Below are 24,117 nucleotides of genomic sequence, written 5' to 3'. Positions count from 1 at the left end.
TTCTATGTATAGGATCATGTCATCTGCAAATAATGAAATTTTGACTTCTTCCTTTCCAATTTGAATGCCTTTTATTTCTGGTTCTTGCCTCAGTGCTCGAGCAAGTACTTCTAAGACAATGTTAAATAGGAGCGGAGACAGTGGGCATCCTTGTCTTGTTCCTGAGTTTAGAGGGAAGGAGTCTAGGATTTCTCCATTGTAAACAATATTGGCTTTAGGTTTTTCATATATACTCTTTATCATGTTCAAAAAATTTCCTTGTATTCCAATCTTTTGGAGGGTTTTTATCAAGAAAGGGTGCTGTATTTTGTCAAATGCTTTTTCTGCATCAATAGATATAATCATGTGATTTTTTTCCTTCAATCTGTTTATATGGTGTATTATGTTGATTGATTTTCTTATGCTGAACCATCCTTGCATACCTGGGATGAATCCCACTTGGTCGTGGTGTATAATACGTTTAATGTGTTGTTGAATACGATTAGCAAGTATTTTGTTAAGTATTTTTGCGTCTAGGTTCATTAGAGAAATTGGTCTGTAATTTTCCTTTCTTGTGATGTCTTTGTTTGGCTTTGGTACTAGGGTAATGTTGGCATCATAGAAGGAGTTGGGTAATGTTCTTTCTGTTTTGATGTTTTGGAATAGTTTCAGCAGGATTGGTGTCAGTTCTTTCCGGAATGTTTTGTAGAATTCACCTGTGAAGCCATCTGGCCCTGGGCTCTTCTTAGTTGGGAGATTTTTAATAACTGATTCTGTCTCTCTGCTTGTGATTGGTTTGTTAAGATCATCAATTTCTTCTTTTGTCAATATGGGCTGCTTATTTGTTTCTAGGAATTTGTCCATTTCCTCTAGATTGTCATTTTTGTTGGAATATATTTTTTCAAAATATCCTCTTATGATAGTCTTTATTTCTGTGGGGTCAGTGGTGATATCGCCTTTCTCATTTCTTATTTTGTGTATTTGCATCTTCTCTCTTTTTTTCTTTGTTAGTGTTGCTAAAGGTTTGTCAATTTTGTTAATCTTCTCAAAAAACCAGCTCTTGGTCTTGTTTATCTGTTCAAGTGCTTTCTTATTTTCTATTTCATTTAGTTCTGCTCTTATGTTTGTTATTTCCTTCCTTCTTCTTCCTGTTGGGTTACTTTGTTGTTGTTTTTCTAATTCCTTCAAATGTGCAGTTAGTTCTTCAATTTTTGCTCTTTCTTCTTTTTTGATATATGAATTTATGGCTATAAACTTCCCTCTCAGTACTGCTTTTGCTGCATCCCATAAATTTTGGTATGTTGTGTTATCATTATCATTTGTTTCAAGGTAGTCATTGATTTCTTTTGAGATTTGCTCTTTGACCCACTGTTTTTCTAAGAGTGTGCTGTTTAATTTCCAAATCGTGGTGTGAAATCTGGGCTTCTGTCCCTTGCAAATCTCCAGCTTGACTCCACTGTGGTCAGAGATAATGTTTTGTATGATTTCAATCTTTCTGAATTCGTTTAGCCTTTCTTTGTGGCCTAGCATATGATCTATCTTGGAGAATGATCCATGTGCGCTTGAGAAAAATGTATATCCTGCTGTGTTTGGGTGTAGCGATCTATATATGTCTATTAGATCCAGCTCCTCTAATATACTATTCAGATGTTTTGTTTCTTTGGTGATTCTCTTTTGAGATGTTCTGTCCAGAGTTGATAGTGGTGTATTAAAATCCCCCACTATAATTGTAGATGTATCTATTCTTTCACTTAGTTTTTCCAGCGTTTGCCTGACGTATTAAATGAGGCACCCTTGTTAGGGGCATAGATATTTATGATTGTTCGATCTTCTTGACAGATTTTCCCTTTCACTAAAATGTAGTATCCTTCTTTGTCTCTCACAATTGTTTCACATTTAAAGTCTATTTTGCCTGATATTAATATAGCTACTCCTGCCTTTTTTTGGTTATTGTTAGCTTGTATGATTGTTTTCCAGCCATTCACTTTCAATCTCCATGCGTCTCTGGGTCTAAGATGTGTCTCTTGTAGACAGCATACGGATGGGTCATATTTCCTTATCCATTGTCCCAGTCTGAATCTTTTGATAGGTGAGTTTAATCCGTTGACATTCAGTGTTATTACTATCAAGGAATTATTTGTGTTAGCCATATTTTGATTGGATTTGTGTTTGTCATATTTTGTTTGTATATTTTTTTGTCTTTTTTTTGTTGTTGTTGGTCTTATACTCTCCTCCAACTCTGCCTTTCCTGTTTTTTCCTTTCGTCCTGCAGAACTCCCTTTAGAATTTCTTGAAGGGGAGGTTTCTTGTTGGAATACTCTTTCAGTTTCTGTTTGTCTGTGAATATTTTGAACTCTCCATCATGTTTGAATGCTAGTTTAGCTGGATAGAGTATTCTTGGTTGGAAATTTTTTTCCTTTAGTACCTTGACTATATCGTACCACTGCCTTCTTGCCTCCATGGTTTCAGAAGAGAAATCAGAACTTAATCTAATTGAGCTTCCCTTGTATGTGATGGTTTTCTTTTCTCTTGCTGCTTTTAGGATTTTCTCTTTGTCTTGAGCATTGGATAATTTGACAAGTATATGTCTTGGGGTGGGCCTATTGGGGTTTATGACTTGTGGAGTGCGCTGTGCTTCTTGGATATGTACATCTGTCTCTTTCAGTAGATTTGGGAAGTTTTCAGCCATTATTTCCTGCAACACTCCTTCTGACCCCTTTCCCTTCTCTTCACCTTCTGGAATGCCTATAATACGTATGTTTGAGCGTTTTGCATTGTCATTCAGGTCCCTAAATCCTAATTGGATTTTTTCTATCTTCTTATTGACCCCTTCTACTATCTGTTTGATTTCTGATGTACTGTCTTCCACATCACTAATTCTCTGCTCTGTCTCTTCTAGTCTGCTGATATTTGCTGCAAGTGTATTTTTGATTTCTTGAACTGTGGTGTTCATTCCCATCATATCTGTTATGTTTTTGCGTATGTCTGCAATTTCCCCTCCAAGTGATGTCTTCATGTTGTTAATCTCTTTCATTACTGCATCAAATTTGTCGGTGATAAATGTTCTGAGATCTTTCATTGCTTGTGCCAAGTTTTGCTCCCCTTCGTGATTATTGGTTTGTTGATTGGATTCAGCCATGTTTTCCTGATTACTGGTTTGGTTTGTAGATTTTTGTTGCTTTCTGGTCATCTCTTTATTTTGACGGATTTAATCAGTTCCTTAGCTTCTTTGTCTGCTCTTGGAGGTTAATTAGCTATTATTTTTGCATAGGTGTTATATCTTCTCTTTGTCACTTTTTTCTTCTTATTCTAGTTACTTGTTTTTGGTTAAGTTCACTTTAAAGGAAAGTATTAGTGTTGGGGAAAGGCAATTGTGTAAGCAAGGGAAAAGTGTAAAGTAGTATTGGTGATATATGTTAACAAAGCAAGAATATGAGATCTGGGATGATGGAGGTTAGATTCATGTAAATTGTGTAGAGTTATAGCAGTAGGTAGAGTACCTATTATGAGGTAGATGATTGAATATGGGAGGAATATGGTATGAGCTAAAAAGCTATTGATTTCGTGAGAGAGGGAAAGAGAAAAGAAAGGTAATAGTTTCAAGAGTGGATAACAGACAGAAAACAAAACATAGGTATTAGAAATTAAGACTTAGACCCTTCGTGGATCGAAGAAAGGGAGGTGGGAGGTGGAATATAGGAGAGCCAGTAGATGGTGGCAGATATCAAGATGTAGGGGAAAGAGGATAGTGTAGGTAGCCTAAATCAGTTCACACAGAAATGAGGCAGTGAAGGATGAGAAAACCCAGTGAATGTGAGGTGTTTCCTGCCGCACCTATTGTATAATTGAGTTAAAATAAACTAAGTAGAATATGAGGGACAAAAGGGAGAGAGACAACAGAAAAAAAAGGGAAAGAAAAGGGGGGGAGGAAGGGACGAGAGGAAGAAAGGAAAAGAGGGTGGGCAAGGGGTGGGGAACAGGTAGGGGAAAGAAAAAAAAAAAACTGATATACACGAACCAGAATTAAAACACCCACTACACAGCACCTACCACAGAAAAAAAACCCTTAAATAACTGAGTAAAAAAAAAGACTTTGGGGGATACGCTGTGAGAGAAGACTAGGGGATAATGCGGTGTTAGCAATCAGGAAATTGAAAAAAGTAAAGAATAAGTCAAAATGAAAATAAAAACAAAACAAAATGAAACGATAAAGAAAAAATGCCAACGTTGAAGGCTAGGGCATTTAAGGACCTCAGATGGACCTCAGTGCGTGGTGGATTCAGGGATGGAAAGTCTGAGATATTGAGGACTCAAGAGGTGTGAGTCTCTGTAGTGTGGGCCACCAGAATTTAGGGAATTCAGACCTGGCAGCCTCCAATCTGGTCAACAGGAAGCCTGGGAGCCCCGCAGTGTAACACAGCCCTCAGGGATCCCCACAGCTGGGTGCCAACCCTATGGGGGAAGTCAGATCCGCAAACTCTATATTGTGACTGAACCCTGCAATTCACTTTGCTGGGCTCATTAGTACGTTATCCTTCACTTCAGCTTTTGGACAGCTCCTGTCCTGTGATTCCAAACCACTGCCACTAGAGGGCGCCTCTACACCGCAGCCACTTTGCTAGTACAGATCCGAAGCCCGGCCAGTGACGCGGAAAACAGATTCCAATACCAGAATTCTCAAGCTTCGCAGAATATTCCCTAATCGGCTTCCATACGTGTCCCCCCCCCCCCCTTGCCGCAGCCTAGAACAATTTTCCAATTACTTGTCTTTATTGCCTACAGCCTATTTGGGTTGGAGAACGGTTGCCGGGCTTTTGGGGGCGGGGCTTCAGGCGGAAGCATTATTGTTTATATTCGCACTCAAAAGTTTCTCCCGCTTCACAACAAAACACCGTCTATCTTCCGAAATCGATCCACAAAGGCGATCTGTCACATCAACCTGTCAACAGCTCACCCAGAGCTCCCGAACTCCTTAGCCCTTCAGAGCCATCCAAAAGCGGAACCCCAGGACAGGACCACGGTTCCCCCCACCCCCAACAGGGAGGAGCCCGTGCGCAGGTCTCACCTGCAGGCAATAGAACCCAAATTATATCTACTAGACCAATCCTCTCCGTTACCTTTCCACCCAATCGATGTCCCGACACTTCTGCCCTGCAAAAATCCTGAAAAAGCCTCGCTTTGGAGAACCTGCCGCCGCGCCCAGCCGTCTCTTCCCGGGACAGACCACAAAGGCAAGTTCACTCAGCGACCATCTTGTCTCCTCTCTCTTTCTCTTTTAGTAATGGCCATTCTACGAGGTATGAGATTGTATCTCATTGTAGTTTTGATTTTTATTTCCCTAATAGCTAGTGATATGGAACATTTTTTTCATGTGCTTTTTTGCATTTGTATTTCCTCTTTCAAGTAATGGCCATTTAAGTCTTTTGTTCATTTTTAAATTGGATTCCTTGCTGTTTTATTTTTGAGTTGTAGTATCTTTTTATATAGCATTGAAATGAAACCCTTAATGGATATTTGGTTTCCAAATATTTTCTCCCATTGAGTGGGCTGCCTTTTCACCTTCTTAACAAAATCTTTGGAAACACAAATTGTTTTACATTTTGATATGTACACATTCAAACACTTCCCCCTCTGCTTAATCAGGAAGGGCTAGAAGGAAAGGAGCTATTAGTTGCCCTATCTTTCCCTTCCCTTTTTAAAAAAAGATTTATTCCTCTCCCCTTCCCCCCCCAACCCCCTTGTTGTCTGCTCTTTGTGTCCATTTGCTGTGTGTTCTTCTGTCACTGCTTCTATCCTTATTAGCAGCACCAGGAATCTGTGTTTCTTTTTTTGTTGCATCATCTTGCTGTGTCAGCTCTCTGTGTGTGCGACACCATTCCTGGTCAGGCTGCAATTTCTTTTGTACTGGGTGGCTCTCCTTATGGTGCATGCTCCTTGCACATGGGCCTCCCCTATGCTGGGGACACCCCTGTGTGACAGGGCACTCCTTGGGTGCATCAGCGCTGCACATGGGCCAGCTCCACACAGGTCAAGGAGGCCCAGGGTTTGAACTGCAGACCTCCCTTGTGGTAGGCAGATGCCCTATCCATTGGGCCAAGTCCGCTTCCTCCCTTTCCTTTTGTCATTTTCACTGTAAGAGGTTGCTTACAGGAGGAAGAAAGGATTTGATAGGAATCCTTGGTGGTTTTGTATTTCTTTGAAGGCCATTTTCTACCTTCTGCTTTGGAAGTAGCTCTAGTTTGAAAGAAAAGCATGGCCTTTCAGAGCAGAGACTTGCTGAACCTCCACCCATCATAGACTCATTGTAATTTTGTGCTCATGGGATGTTGTGAATGTGACATGCTAATGGGGTGGCAAAGAATAATGGCAGACTTGCATAATGTGTGTATCTCTTTGGCTCCACTACACCGTTGTACTTCACAGACAAAACACAGTGCCTGCCCTATGGAATTTGGACACATGAATAGAAAACCCTGACTGATAAACATTTGCAGTTAAGCTGTTATCACATCAAACTATTGTTGTTGAGTTAGGATGTTGAATCTAAGCCCCCTGTATCCACAAAACAATCACCTGAAAAATATACAGAGAAAGAATGGAGAAGGGACTAAAAATGGTTCACTTCATAAATCAGTATGAAATAGGCAATAATGAAAGAATTGAGGTATCAAAAAGAATGAAGACTTGCAAAGCCAAGTGGTACAGCTATATTATATTTCAGAGAAGTTTTTAAGAATTATATAGGAATTACCATTTTCTCCCATGAAGTGTCAGTGCCATGTGCACATCCCAGACACCACCACCATGCTGAGTTAAGAGGGAGGCAGAGCACAGATTGTTGACTTGGAGAAGAAAGGGTAGAAGACTTTCTTTCTTCATGCACAGCTTCACTCTCTACTTGTAAAGACAGGAAAAAGGAGGTCTTCCAGTGAGTTTTCTGGCTTGTGGAAGGGAGACAGCTACAACAGAGAACCTGGGCAAAACTGAAAGTAAGAAATGAAAATAGGATGAAAGCAATCTTTCCCTCAGCATTATAGATGCCAATAATGTACCTTATTATGCTTAAACAACAGAACATTTTCAGAGAGAACCACGCTATCACTTGAGTTGTGGATCACATTGAGTCAGATTGTGTAGAGTTATAGAAAAAGAATTGGATATTTCCAGTGTAGATATTCTGAGCTCTCTCAAAGCCAGATATCACTAAGGTTTTCAAACTAGAAATGTAGAAGCCACTGAGTCATTCTAGGTTATAATTTTTGATAAGGAACTAGGAAGAGCTAGAACCCACATAAACCCAAAGTTCTGTGGGGTCCTCCATAATTTTGTGGCAAGTGTAGAGGGTTTCTGAGACCAGAAAGTGAGGAGAAACCCCTGAGGATGACCACAGCCTGGATTGGCCCATTGCTTGGATGACCTCACAAGGAGCCATTGTGTGGGACCTGCCACCCCTATATAAGGCCCTGCAGCTTTGGGGCTCATGGTCTGCTTACCCAGGAAGCAGTTTTTGGTGACCTGTGGACTAGGACTGCTCTTTGCTGGTTTATTTCTCATTTGTGGATTCATTTATTTTGTTTCTTATTTTTTCTTTGTCTTAATACTTTTTTCCAGATTTTGTTTTCTTTATTCTTTCCTTTTTTAAAAAATTGTTTTGCTGTTTTCTTTTGCCTATTTGTTGTTTTATCTTTTCCTTTGTCTCTTACTCCTGTTTATTTTTTTATTTTCGTTTTTTTTATTTTCATTTTTTTCTAGCATTTGATTTTTTTTATTAGATAAGTTATTCAGTCTTTCCTGTTGGAAAGTCTGCCTAGAGTGACCGGGTCTCCAGCCCGGCATAAACTCCAGCATGCTGTGGCCTCTTGCAGCCTTGAGGGCTAAGGAGGAAACCCACCTCAAGAACTACCAGTTCCTTAGAAGAATAGGCAAGGGTGCCTTTTCTGTGATTTTTTTTTAGCACAGCACATCCTCACTGGCCATGAGGTAGCCATGAAAATCATACGCAAGAATGATGATGACCCCAGCAGCCTCTGCAAGTGCTCTAGAAAGGTGAACATAATGAAGAGCTTGAGCCATCCCAACGTCATCCGACTCTTTGAAATCATTGACAGCACCAAGGAGCTCTACCTCATCATGCAGTACGCCCATGGAGGTGATCTCTTTCACTACCTGGTGGCCCATGGCCCTCTATTAGAAGAGGGAGCCCAAGCAGAATTTCGCCAAGTCTTATCTGCTGTCCAGTACTGTCACCAGAAGTTTATTTTGCACAGAGACTTGAAAGCAGACAACCTCCTTTTGGATGCTGCTGGGAATGTGAAAGTTGCCAATTTCAGCTTGAGTAACACATTTGACATCAGCCAGAAGCCAAAAACCCTGTGTGACACTCCCTGTTATACTGCCCCCAAAATACTTAAGGGGCACACATACAATGGGCCAGCCATGGACATCTGGAGCCTGGGGGTGAGTCTGTACACCATGGTTAGAGGGAAGGTCCCATTTGTTGCACAGAGCTTCAAGCACCTGTGGGAGCAGGTGCTCAGTGGGGAGCTCCGCATCCCAGACCACCTGTCTGTGGACTGTAAGAATCTCCTCCAAAAGTGTCTGACAGTGGATCCCTGTAAGAGGTCAAGCCTTCCAGACATAATGACTGACCCGTGGGTCAATACGGGCTATGAGCACATAAAGTTGAAGCCGTATGTGGAGCCCCTCCCAGCTTGCCAGGACCCCCACTGGATAGCAGTGATGGTTACCATGGGCTACAAAGAGAAGGAGATACAGTCATCCTTGAGAGATGGTAGACATAATGAAATTATTGCCATCTGTCTCTTGCTGGGCCACAGCAGATGGGAGCAGGAGACCTCTACCAGTGCCCCGCAGACCCAGCCCCCTGCCAGGCCAGGAGTGGGATAAGCCCACCTCTGTGCCCTCCCACCAGAGCCTGCCCCCTGCCCCAGTCCACCCTGCAGCTCTCCTCTCCTACAGAGGACCATCCTCAGCCAGGCCTTCATGGATGAGGGCTGGGAGAGCCAGCGCACACCAGAGACAGGAGCCTCCAAGATGTCGGCTTAACCCACAGGGCCCCTGGCCCTGCCTCATGTGCACCAGCAGCCCCGGATGGCCTGGGTGAAGCCCAGCCAGGCTGCCAGGCCCTGCCCCCAGGAGCGTCAATTAGGAGGGTCCCCTGCTTGGCCCTGTGGTTACCACCTCCTCCCACATCATCAGCAGTAGGAAGGAGGCTCTGAAGGAAGCACTTCTGCCTGCTGTTGGCATGGGTGAAGCCATCCCTGGGGGAATACCCCAAGTCAGGGGTGAGCAGCAGAACTTGCCCTGCAGGGGGAGGCCCACCTCCCCTCTCGCCAACAGCCAGGGCCAGCTGAGCACCTGGAGGCAATTCTGGACTTTCCTGAAGCATCACCTGTGCCTAAGGTGCACCTGCAAGGAGCAGCACCAGGGGAGGAATGACCAAGTGGGCCCTCAGGGGGCCCTGCCACAGTCACGGGACCCAGAGTGGAGGATGAAGGTCACAAGCTCCCTGGAGCCACACGAGATAATGGAGGAGATCTACTTATATGTAGAATTTCTGGAATTATTTCTACCTTAGGTCCCTTTGCAGAAGTTGGATGAAGTTTTCATATGGTTAATAGGATATTTATTCTGAAAGAAACAACTTAATTGTAAAAGTGTTGCTTAAACTGAAATATTCAAATGGCTAAGTGCAAAAAATCATTATTAAACAAAAACTGAATTGATAATTAGAAGCCACCTCAATCTGCATATTACAGTGGTAATAGGGAAAAAATAATTTTAATTCCATTGGAAATCTTTTTTCATAAAATAATGAGAAAAGCAGTTTTCTGTTAAAATACCTGCTAATGTAATCATGACAATTATATGTTCTAAAAAATTTGCTTTGGGATAGTTTCCAAAATCATTTTAATAACTTATGTATGTTGGGTATATACAATGTGTTTTATTGTTAAGGAAAAAGATAATTTTGTCCAAAAATAAAACTGGTTTATCTTAAGAAACTGAAATTAGGCAAAAAATTAGGACAAGCTACAAAGTCCTGTCTAAATGGTGTTTAGTTAAGTAAAAGAAAAAACTGTACCCTCTGTTGTAACTGATAAGGTATGTTTTCTCATGTTACTGAAATACTGAAAACCCTTCATCCCTCATTTTGCTCAGATATTAAAACTATTATATGTTAATTAGAAAAAGTTGTGCATAGAAATAAAAACCTTCCCCAAGCAGAGTGCTTTTAAAACAAGAACACAATCTCAAGCTTGCCCTGTAAATTGGATGTAGCCTGTACCAATATTGCCTCTGGGTGGGGTTTGTGGCAAAGGCAACTTTCTAAGCAAATACCACTTGAGTTTTAGTCACTATTGCAAGAAAACAGTGCAAGACAAAAACAATGAACCATTGTGAACTACTCTTTGTGGAGAAGAGAAATCTGTGGAAGAACATCTGGAATGATAGCCAGCAGTGACAGGTAACTGTCTATCATGTCCCTGCCCCTCCTCTAACATCTCTCTTGGAACTGTTAAGGCAGATGGCCTCATAAACATCCAGAGCCATACCATTGAAACCCAAAAAGCAGCAGAGTGGCTCCACCAAAAAAGCAAATATCATGTATACCAGACCTTGTAGTGCCTAGGCCAGCAGTTCCAACTGCCTGTCAGTCTCCAGCAGCTCGTGAACATCACCCATGAGTGCCCACCATGCTCACTCCAATGCCTGTGACAATTACCTCACTGAATGAGACATACTGGCCAAGCACAGACTCCAGTAGCAAGATGGCAAGTGGATTACATCATTCCCCTCCCTCTCTCAGAAGGGACAAGGTATGCTTTCAGTGCTGGAAACACTGCAATGGGACTCTTGTCACCTTATAACTGAATCCTTACAACAATGGACTAAGTCTAAATTACTAGTTAAAGTGCTAGCTGCCCCAAGCCAAAAGGGTGACATAAAAAAGTAATTTGTCATTGCCTCTCCTTCAAACTATATAAAGTGAGGAAAATGTAGTCATTTTGATCACTGTACTCATCTATGCAGCTCTGCTGGTTGGAAATCTTAAATCCATGAAAAAATCACTCAAAAACGCTGTTATGAAATCACATTTAATAATCTAGTCTTTTATTCCAGCTAAAATTCTATGTGTATAAGCCCATCAAATCATGTAATTTCACTAGCAACCATTAATGCCATTAGTGTTCAATGCTGAATGTGTAATATTATTATTCCTTCTCCTCAGACTCCTGGAGGTGATAACCTCACAGCCCACCCTAAATTTCATGGTTAATTCCTACCTTTACCATAATTATAACTCTCATTCTCCTTCCATCAGTGGGTCCGCATATCTTCCATGCAATAACTCAGTTTATCCAGACAGCCATCCAAGATGTCACCCATGATCATCATCTTGTCCAATTTATACACTGAATCATACAGCCAACAACTCAGGAATACATAAATGGCATCTTTCCACTGCATGAACAATGATATCAACCCCTGCAGGACCTGAAACCACAGCCCACCATACAGGATGGAAGAGAACCTCTTTTCTCCACCCCTTGATAGCAGAAAGTAGGCAGATCAAGCTGATACCCCAAGTCCCCTAAACCTCCCATCCCGTGCAGTACCATATACCCCAATACCAAGGTCCCCCTATATATGTATATATAAACAGAGTTAGGAATGTTAGAGGTTTGAAATAATTAACAAACTGTAGCTCAATTTCCCCTGATATGCATTGGGAAAAAGGCTAACCTATCCCGCATAAGCCTGTGTGTCTAAGGGCATGGAATGTCCCCACAGGTTAAACAAAGAAACCACATGGAGACAGAAGTAAAGGGAAATGGAAACCTTCCCTACCTGCATATCAGAGGGAGATCAAGAAACCCTTTAGCCCTGTAGATCAAAGAAATATCTGCTCCTGCAGCATTCCAAGAAACCATGGCTCCCTAATCCACTATCTTCTAGTCATTATCAGGGAAAATTTTCACTTCTAGGGCTTCCTATTTGTCCTTGAACCTCACTCGGACCCTCAACCCCCTCCTACCAACTGTCATTTCCCCACCTAGGAAAGTTCTGTATAAATTCAAATCTCCCCTTCCAAGAGTGGGCTAAATTCTCTCTTCAGAACCCCACCATGCTGGTGGGGGGGCTGAAGTCTTCTTCAGACCCCCTCCTTTGGGAGAGCTTCTTTGCCTATGGTCATATCAGTCTCTGTGTCCCAGTCCATGCCATTTTTCTCCAACACAATTACAATGGTTTTACTGGCAGCCACAGAGAAGGAAAGCTTCCCTCCCATGCAGGCTTGGTACACAGCCAATGCATTGCTATCTCTGAAGAGAGTCGCAGTCAAGGATTCAGGCCCCCTTGCCAGGTCTGCTCTTGTGCATTTATGAACTCCTAGGGGAGGTTTCTCCACTTGGAGACCTCCCTCCTGACTGCTCAAAGCCAAGGCCTTCCTCAGGTACCACAGCTAGAATCCCTTCCCATCTCCCATCCCCAGACTCTGCGTCTTCATCCATTTGACTCTCTCCTGAGGCACATTCCACAGGGAAATGAACAGGAGGGAGCAGCCATCTTTCCTCCCTGTGTGCTCTTACTTGTACTATCACAATAAGGGATTGGAGGCTTCACTGTCTACTTCCACTTTGACTTTGACTTTTTAAAATCTACTTTTGTCAACTGGCATTTCACATCAATCTGGTTTAGCTGTGCTCAGGGATCTCTCAGTTCAGCTCTCTCAGCTCTTGGTACCCTTAAGAGCACAAATTTCTTTCAGTTAAAAACATTCTTACAAAACAACTATCACTTTAATTCACCTCATCTGTGGAAACTATCTAAAGTAATATTTCACTTGGTGTTTTGTCCTCCTAAAATCTTAAGTTTATTAAACACAGTAGTTCTGTTGTATGTCTAATAAGTATATACCACTCTGCTCAGATATATTTCCCCAAAGCATTATCTACTCATTTTTAAAGAAAAATATACATTATAGAACTCCACATCTTAAATTCAACCATTTCCATGGATTTTATGGAAACATTTCAAGGTGTAATTTATTTTTTTAAATTTAGCTCTCATTTTCCAAATATAATCTATGTTAAATCATTTGAATTTATGTGGTGTGGATTTAAGAAATAAAATAAGAGACCACTGCAAAAGAATAAAGGGCACAATTACAAACACCCTGAGACACATGCCCTTAATACAGAGATCATGTGTGATAATACAATAAAAATAAACACTTTCAATGAATGGTGTTTTGACAGATAATCATATTGGATAAACTAAAATTTGACTCCTATTTCTAACCACAAAAAGATGCAAATTAAAGGAAAAGATATGTAAATCAAAATTGTAATTATTTTTAGAGAATATCAAAGGACACTGTCTTCGTGATACAGGGTAGGTAAGGAATTCTTAAGAAATAAAACACAAACCACAACAAAATATTGATACATTTAATTATATTATAGTTGATAATTTCTCTTCCTCAAAGAATAAAGACAAGCACAAAATTCTATGTAATGGCCTCAAAGAAGTGAGGAGCTGGAACCCAGCTAGCAGTGAAGCAGCTAAATATCTCATGCCAATGGCGACTGTGGAAGCCAGCAACAGCCTCAGGAAAGGGCAAAATGTCGAAACTTTAGTCACCTGTCAAAAAGTTGGAAAAAGGGGTAAAGCACAACTCTTTGAAGAAATTATGGCTGGTGATCCACGGTGGAGTCTACGATGTCTCTGGCTTCCTTGCTGAGCATCCTGGTGGAGAGGAAGTTCTGTTAGAACAAGATGGTACAAATGCAAGTGAGAGCTTTGAAGATATAGGCCACTCCTTTGATGCCACGGAAATGCTGGAGCAGCATTATATTGGTTATTTCCATCCGAATGACATTAAAACTGAAAATGATAGCAAGCATCTTTCAAAACATAATACATGCAAAAGTTGCTGGTCAAATTGGGTTTTCCCCATCGTAGGTGCTATTCTCTTAGGTTGCCTGTTTCTTTACTGTACATCCCAAAGCAGATCGTCCAGAGGAGACCAGGTTGAAGTCTGGAAAACACATCCACTTAGGAATGAAAACTAGAGATTTGCTTTGGGGTTGCAGCATTGCCCTCTCCTTGAATCCTTCCAGTTGTATGTACCCCTTCTAGCCAAGATGGCTGCTCAGCCATGCACCTCGGACATGGGTGCAGATTCCATCCTCTATCAGAGTCTCACTCCCAAAGTATCTCTTTACTGTTCTGTGTCCTTGCCAGTGTTTATTCCCTTCACTGGTTTTTCACAAGTACCTTTACATTTCAAATGTTCTGTTTATAATTACAATTCTTATGTTCTAGTTAGATTGTCCTTCAGTTAAAATGCCTCCTTTCTAATACTTTGAATTGGAAAGTAAATTAGACATTCTTAACCGGGTAGCATACTCTGGTTTTGAAGGTTTTCTTTCCCATTTTCCCTTTAAGTATTTTAAATTCTGAATTCAATTATTTGACCTACTTATCTAAGGGATTTAAATGATGAAGTTAAGGTGTATACCTGCTGCTTAAAACACAAGTGCCAACCAATATTGTTGTCTATATTTGTTAAAACCAGAAAGAACTATGAGTTCACCTTCTATTTTGTGTTTCTTTCCTAGCTGCCATAGCAAGTATCTCTTCTCGCTCCCAAATCCAGCCCCTTTTCTTCCCAAGTGGTGTCGGATAAAATTATCCTTCCCTTTTATTTCTTGGCTCTGGGGAGACATAGGGATAAAGAGGGCATGAATTGGGATGACAGGGTCTGGGAAATATATTGGAAAACACTATTTAGGGGTAGCAGTTAAGAAAAACACTCAAGACTAGTCTTGGGTTTGGCAGGAGTTTCTAGCCATCAGTTCTTTCCTCCTAGTCATCTTAAATATAATGCACATTTATGTCTGTAAACCTTTACCAAGGATTTTTGCTGCTTTTCTTATTTGCTTATTGAATAGAAATTTTTTATTACTCATTTTATAAAAATAAGAGACTCCAAATTGATCAAAGTTACAGTTTTTTATTTGTTCCCCACCCAGTGCAATAACTTTCACAGTAAAATGACATTTGAAAGGGGGAGATCATATAAGAGTATGCTTTCAATTTGGTCTGTATTTTACCTCTGTGACTTCAACATTTGTTTTGTTCTATTTTCCATTGAGAATAACAATATTTTTTAAATAAATAAATACATTTTATGTAACAATCTGAGTGAATTTATCTGCCTCAAATCATGTAGATAGGAATTACATGTATATTTATATGTAATATACATTTATATAAATGTAAATTCAAATTTAAAATCACCACCAGATTATATATGTGCATGTGTGTCTGTTATGCAAATGTTCAACATACTAGAAAAAATTTAAATATCCAACAACATAAAGCATTTTTAATTATTAGAGCAAAAAGAACTCTTGAACTTTGCTTAAGAAATTAGTGTGGTGTTGTTTTAATGTACTTAGGCTATGTTATACTTTAATGAAACCTCAATATTCAATATAGAATTAGTTTTAATTCCTGGTTAATAGCCATTTTATGTTAGCTATAGCTCTTTCCTCTGGAACCAGATCTGAACAGTTCTACCTAAGTGTCAAGAGGAGACAGTTTATGGTAAAGATAATCAAGTTCTTATATCCACACTCTTCCCTTCCTTTGTCTTTTTTTTGGTCCTAAGCTTGCTACATACTTAAGTTTTATGTCAATGGAGTATTTAGAACAATCATCTTAAAGGAAGGTAGCACTAAAATATTAAGAATAACAAAAACTACTTCAAATATACTTTATAAAAATGAAAGATTTGTATAGGTACAATACAATGGGCATATATTATAAACAAGAATCAAATTTTTTAATTGTTGGCCACTGAGACTAGGGTTCCTGGGATAACCCAACATTTAAAGCCAGTAATGTACTTAAGTATGAAGAAGAGTTCAATATTATTACCTTATCAATACTTAATTCTTTTAAAATTGACTCACTCAACCTGTTCACATTTCCAAGAGTTATATGTTCATTTTCTTCTGTGTAATAGGTAAATATGCATGACCCTATGCTTCCAGAGCAAGTTTGTGCCTTGTTAACTACTCTATATTTGAGAAGATTCATCTGTGAGCCACTGGCCATACTGAAAGCTTAGAACACAACCATGTGATACAACCATGTGATAGAAGAGCATAAGACTGGAACTGACTTCATGAGGTGGGTTTTACCAATCTACTAGTTCACTAGTGGATTTTGTGTTTCTTCCTCAGATGTATTTAAACTCTAAATTTCCTGATCTCTAGAATGGTGGGAGGAGGCAGGTATTTCTAACCAGGGACATACAGATTAACTAGACCTGAAGCCAGAATTGTAACATGCTAACATAATGAATTAAAAAATAAGGATTTAGGTGTAGATATAAATCCTCTTGAAATGAAACTGTAGTTCCTGTGTTATTGTAAGAATCAATGAATTGAAATCTAATTAGTGTCCAACCATCTGTTTATCTCATTAATATTTGAAATAATTAATTTTCTTATGAAATATATGTCTTCTTGTCATCTTTCCTTAAAATCTTTCATAGACATTTAGTCTAAGATAAGCACATTTTTCTCATCTTGATGAAGAAACCATCAAAATAATAAAGAAAAATTATGACTATCAGTGATGAAAACAATAGGGAGGTAGTGATGAATTGACTTTCATAAACTTTGAAATCAACATAAGAAAAGTAGTGTCCACTGAATTTGGTGATAGGAGAGATGGAAACAGAATAAAAGAAAGATGTTATTTGACATGTTAAAAATCAGAAATGTATAGCCTATTGGAAAAGGAAAGAACATGCAATGCTAACACATGGTATTTGAGTTTTGTTCAGAGAAGAATCAAGTACCTTACCTCATCCTGCTAACACCAGAGTACCAAACAGACAGCCATGTGAACATTAAAACTATTTGAATGTTCCTGTTTATGGAAATAGATACTGAGTAAATTGTCAGGGGAACTAGCAGCAATTTTGGACTGATGTCTGAGAGGAAAGAATCTTGCAATATGGCATTGATGGGACACACCAAATCATGTCCTGCTCTATACCTACATATCATTAAGCAGAACTCACCAGTTGTTTACCTCCAAGGTGCAGAGCTCCTCAGTATCTTCCAGTCACCTCAATTATAATTGTGAACCAACATCTCAATAGAACAGACTGAAATTAAGATTTTAAATGAAAAAGAACATAAAGAAAACATTTGAAAATGACCACAGTATATTGAGGCAATTGATGAGAGAGTGTGACATTTTAATATCTCTAATTTATCTTTTCAAAGAGCTAAGGGGCAATTTTTCATTGCATCATTCTTTAAAGAATATATATTACAGACTAAATGTAGCTAGAATACTAAGGCCATTACATATTTGTACATACAGAATTTCTAATATTAAAAGTTAATTTTTATGTTTGAAGAAATCTTGAAGAATACTTTTCATATATATTTATAATTAAAGTATGTTGAAAATACAGAAAAAGTAAACAATCACTCTAATCCAGAGATAAAAATTAAATTATGATTAATTATTATGAAAATCAAATACAAAGAAAAAATTTTCAGGAATTAAAAACTTAATATGCTGAGTAATATAGTATACTACTTGCTGGGCACATTAATCAAATAACACATTAAAAATATCAAGAAATGAATAAAATACAATATCAAATAAAAATTTTTAAATGAAAGAAAAAGAATCAGAAAGTATTCAATTTTTATCAGTTTCTTCTGACAATGAGAATAAAACTGAACCAAATATTCAAATATCTGGAAGGAAATAATTTGGACAGTTATTCTAAATGAGAATATGAATTTAAATATGAATTAGAGATCATGAAAATAGACATTCACATATGTGATGATTCAGAGCAGCAAAATCTAATCTTTGTAAGTTTATTACCTAAATATAAAATTAATTGGTAATGTCTTTACCTAGGAAACAACTTTGAAGAAAACCCAGATGAGAAAAAGTTTTAAAAAGACATATGATGGATTCCTCAATTATCAAAGCATTACAATATAAGTATCATAAATATGAGTATATATTTTAGACATTGGTAAATATGAGCAAAGTTCATATTTTTACTAGGATTATGTCACAAGTGCTGTGTTCATCATTAACTTCTTTCCTCTAAATCAAATAAAACTGACCCATAATGAGACTGTTTTGCAAACTGTACAATGTGCAGCTGAATATAAATGTGCATAAGTGCCTAAGAAGTAATTGTTTTCTAGATGGAACACAGAGTTAAACAGGAAGCCTTCAAGGAATTAAATTCTAAGACATAAAAGACTAACAACTTTTTAAGGTGCTAGAAGCTTTAAAAAGACTAATCCTCTAGAAATAAAAAAATAAAGCTTAATCTTCAGGGTACAACTTTTCTGTCTTATTTTTGGAAAAAGTGAGTCACATAGTATTAGCAAGATTATTGTTCTGCAGGCCAGTGCTTCACTGCATTCTATACTAAGGAATCTTGTTTTTTCATCTTGCAGAAGGTTGAATGAAACAAGGGCAGCACACATCTTTCATACAGAGCTGAGGAAAGACCTAAAACATGCAAACTATATTCTGTGTTAAAGGTCAGGGTTTTTACAGGCCTTCTTTTGAACACCTCAAGGGTTCCAGCATTAGTAGAGTTCTAAGTGCTATATCCATATGGAACCCTCAATTCCATAGTTGTCTCTTAGTTCTAATCACTTTATTACTTAGACCAGGCATATGTACATGACTGAATGCAAGAAGAGGAACTCTAAAAGCATGCTGATCTAACACAAAAGACTCCATATTTTCTTCCAGGGTAGATGTATTTATTACCATGAAATTATGTAAAAAGCATAGGGATCGGTTTAGCTACTGATGTATTAGGCATATTCATATATAATGCCATACAGTATTTTTACTAAACCATCATCATAATTTTCCAAAACACTTTGAAAATATAGAAAGCCTTCTCAAGGAGAATACCTGAGTTATACAAATATAGAATAGAGTATGAAAAACTATGACAGAGATATATAGCTGATGGCCACATGTAAACAGTAAAATATAATGAGACAAGATAACTCTAGATATTTTCAAGGAAAGATTCAAACCTAAAAATATACATCAAATATAAATGACACTTCCTTAAAATTTTGTTATTATGTATTTTTTAATCACAGATAACCCTGGTTGGAAACTCTAAAAATCTGTTGAACACTCTGCCTAGCGCAGTGTTAATCTCTCTGTTCTGGAGACTATAGATGAGGGGGTTTATGAACGGGGGCACCATGGTGTAGAACATGCCTGTGAGCAGACTGCTAAGAGATGCTTTATCTGCAACGGGACCTAAGACAGCAAGAAATCCAGAAATTGTAAATATAAGTAGAACTGCCAACTGTGGAGTGCAAGTTGATAAGGCTTTATTACGGGCTTCCATGGAATGCATGCTAAGGACCATTGAAAATATATTAATGTATGATATAAACAACAAAGCAGAACTTATTAATCCTATGCATAGATTTAGAGCTAGTAACACAAATTCAGAAAACTGAACATCTGAAGATGAGATCCTCAAAATTTGAGGTATATCACAGAAATATTGATAGATTACATTTGACCCTGTGAAGGGAAGTCTGAATATGGTGACTATGTGGATGGTAGAGTTGACCAACCCACTTGCCCATGAGCCACCAGCTGCCTGTGTGCACATACATGGGGTGATGGTGAGCCCATAGTGCAGAGGGTGGCAAATGGCAACATAGCGATCATAGGACATCACCACCAGGAAGGCAAAGTCTGTGGTTCCAAAGAAGATAAACAGGAAAATTTGAGCAGCACGTGCTGTGATAGAAATTGATTTATTACATGAAAAAGAATTCACAACCACTTTGGGAACAGTAACTCAAATGTAGCAAAGATCTATTAGAGATAAATTACCTATAAAGAAATACATTGGAGAGTGTAGTCGTGGGTTGGTCACTATGACAGTAATAGTTAGAAGATTCCCAGTCAATGCTCCCAGATAAATCATTAAGAACAGCAGACCTTGCACAACTTGTAGAGCCCGGGAGCTTGAGATATCCATGAGAATGAATTCTGTGATGACAGTGATGTTGCTCATATCTACTTACATGCTATAGTCTCCCTAGGAGTCAAAGTTTAAAATTTTAAGATAATGCAAAAAAAAAATGAATGAATAAATAAAGTAAATACACAATATCACAAAATAATATGCAAATTTTTACATCAAAGAAAGACTTCTAACCTGGAAATCATGATACAGGAAATAAACAAATGGCAGATTTTAAAAATCAGTCAATACACATATTTCCATTTTCATCTTGGTCCTGTATACTCCAGCATTCACAGGATGAAATAATCTAAGAAAATAAATGTACTTACTATGAGATCAAGGTCCAGCAGCCTTTCAATCATTCAGATACATTTCCAATATTTATTTAAATACATTTTAAAACTCAGCTTAAACACATACAGTTATTATTTTCTCATTTTCTTTAGTATCTAATGATAAATGGGACAGACTCTCTAAGAAAACTTATATATCTACCATTGGGTTTGAACATGTGCCAGGGAAGTAGGATGACTTCTGCTATCTCCCCATCTATGACAGGAAGACCTAGAAAATTTTTCTGTAATAAAGTTAATGAATAGTTCCAAGGATCTTCTGAGAATGGTTTTATTCTAAATGAGACCACATATAATTCCTTAACTTTCCTTAATCTTACTTTCTTATAAGAAATGCAGACAAGTCCTTTCTTTCCTCTATAACAATTTTCATAACAATTATGTTTATTCAAGAATGTAATCATTCTTCATGGCAGTGTGAATCCAGAGTTCCTTTACTGTCATTCTAGTTAACCATCTCTCCTTCACATGGTATCTAAGAAGAGAATTCCAGCTGGCATTACTCTACCACAAAGCATCCTCTCACAATCACACATGAACTTCAATATTTAATGAAGGGTTAACACACTGCCAGTTTTCTCACATATATACTTTTCTAGGTTGCAGTAATCTCCTCATTCATAAATAATTGTGCTTACTTTAACTTACTTAATTGTGCTTTCCTGGGGCATTTCAAAGCTTATTGATATCTTATTTCCTATTATTATTTTAATGATAAAACTAGCTATTACAAAGTGGATTTTTGGCCTTATTTAATTTTCATTTGTGGAAAACCTAGATTTAAAGATTATAAATATAAAAATATGGAATTTGTATTTTACTATTTTATTTATATATACACAATCCCTTTGTCTCTACAAAGATACTTTACAATTTTAACAATGATTTTAATAAATTATAATAATAATAGCATTGACTTGCTTATGTTGGTTATATCCAGATGAATTTCTATTGCATTGCAAAATATTTTGTCCAAATTGATTGATATAATATCCATCCTATTGTATGTGTTTTCTTACAATGTCCTCATTTTTCATTACATTAGGCAGGTAATTTTATTAACTACCAAAATTTTACTCAGTGCTTAAGGTGATAAAATTCACCAGTAGTGTATATTACTGAATTAACCCACACTTACAACTATTGTTTGATTTTTAATATTTGCTTTATCAGAATCACGTGTTAACATTTCATCATTAAAGTATCCTTTCTATCTTCCATCTCTTCAGATTGCATCTTTCTTCCTAGTCTAGAAATTCTTAAGTTTCACTATGCTAAATTTGCCATGCATCTTCCTCAAAATGTATCATGATGATTAAATGAATACATTTGGCCTCAAAGAGAGTTGAGGGTTTTCCACCTATTTTTCTATAACCTCTTGGATATTTAGAAAGTATTTTCTTCACAGTTTTAAAATGTGGGCAATAATATATAGAGGGAGTTGCTAATTCCTTGTCTATTGTTAAAAAGTGATAAACAGTATTATATTAAAATGATCAGCATACAGCAATGACACATTGTAAAATCAAGCAAATAGGTATCAGAAATTGTTCAATGTAAAAAGTACATTGGAAATCTTATCAATTATTGGATGTTGTAACATTATTGAACTATTTTTATTTAGACTGATAGATTTACAAGAAATTCTATCATAACTTTTGTTTACCTATAAATTTCTTAGCTCTTATTTATGATCTAACTCTAGAACTATCATATTCTTTTTGTTTCCAATACTTCAATTTCAGTGAATTTTGGTATCAATATATTTCCAATCTTTTAAGTCAAACTGTATATTCACAAACAGACCTTCTGCTATCATTTTAAAACATGAATAACATTTAAGTCAGAAAAAATCCAGCCTACCTTATAAGCAAAAATATAATATGTCATATGGGAAGTAAGTTATAGTTAAGTATGCAAATGATCTTGAAGCATGGCAGGCTGTTTCAGAGAATTATTCATTAGTAATATCAAAGAAATGAATCAATCAAATATAATATACAAATAAACCTGAAAGGTGAGGCAAGTGATCCTCCCTAACATGGCTATAACTTTTGAAATATTTAAATAATTTTAAAAATTCATGATCCTGTCACATCCTTCAACAATAAAATTCATTGAGTCTCTTCTCAGTGAGATATGCTCCTAATAACCAGTCTACTTCTGGATTGTTTATAAACACATATTTTTTCTTTAGAATGGATACATATATGTCTTACCTCTCATGAGCCCTGGTTAACTGTCAAGGTTAACCTCAAAAGGCCAGATTTCCTGTAATTGCTGCTTGGTAAGGAACCTTCCTTATACACTGGAGATTAATTAACTTTGCATTGGTGTTTCTTTGAAAAAGATTGTAATTTTTTGTTAAACATAAAAGAAATATTCAGTAATGTTTTTCTAATTCACAGGAGGTTCAATACATTTTTAATTTTGTATCAGCTTGTAAAAGTAATTTATTTACATACATAAAATTCATAAAATTGTGTTACCACTAATAAAATACACATTCTGAAGATTTTTGGACTGGTATTATGGCATTGAGGAAATTCATATACAGTTTAAATTTAACTAAAAAATTAAAAACCAATAATTGGCCAGCAGCTACTAAACTAAAAATAAATGAGTAAGTAAAGGCAACATTTAAGAATAGATTTGCAGGGAGGAGTGGGTTGGGGGGGTATATGGGGACCTCATATTTTTTTAATGTAATTTAAAAAAAATAAAGACAAAAAAGAATACATTTTTAATATAGTTTATTTTGTAAACATATACTTCACGAATAGGATTTAAAAGGTAAAGAAGTAAAAAAAAAGAGGTTTAGCAAAGAATGAGACTTACTCACAAAAACTGGAGTAAATAGACCCTTGCACATGAGGTGTGAGCAGTAAAATTAGGTTGCACTTAGACTGTCAATTTTTACCCTTCAAAAGACTTTTTTAGAAAAGGAGACAACTGAGAGTTATTGTGAAATTTTCATTAATGACTGCCAATCTGGAAAGAAGCATAATTTGGGAGAGGCTAAGAAGCTCCAAAGAAATCTTAGAAAAGTCTCAAAAACCTCTACTTACCACTACAAGATATCAATTTAATTATAAACTTCTTCAGGGAAGTTTTAAACAGTCAAATATTTTGAAGCAGAAATCTTTTCATTTTGAAAAGTTCTTTAACATCTGAATTGTCAAATAAGTTTTTCTTTCAAACTTTTGCAACAAGATTTTTTAGTTGAGATGATGAAGAAAATGTGGTTCCACACAAAAGGAATGTTTACAAAAATATGGTTATAAAAGGAAAGGAGTATATTAATAGCACTTTCAGAAAACCAATGGTAATCTGGGATTCTAAACCAAAGTTCAACAAATCCACAAATGGTGGTTTCTTCAATCATTTCAATTTGTATTCTACAACCACATATGAAGTTTTCATATACTGTTGTATTTAATTCCATTGATATTTTTAGGCATTTGAGTGGGTCCTTTACACATGCATGATTTTAGACATAAAGTTTCATCTGGAAAATGTTGTCTCACAGAGTGTTGTACATCATCCAATATGATATAATTCTGTACATAATACCAAAAACAATTCAAATTTATAAATATTATCAAAAATCCTATCAGAAAAGTCTTTAAGTTTTGGGAAACTTTAATTCTTATGTGAAGGTCACTAATTCTCTAA

This window comes from Dasypus novemcinctus, chromosome 17 (assembly GCF_030445035.2).
Source record: "Dasypus novemcinctus isolate mDasNov1 chromosome 17, mDasNov1.1.hap2, whole genome shotgun sequence".
Lineage (NCBI taxonomy): Eukaryota > Metazoa > Chordata > Mammalia > Cingulata > Dasypodidae > Dasypus > Dasypus novemcinctus.
This window is presented reverse-complemented; position numbering follows the sequence as displayed.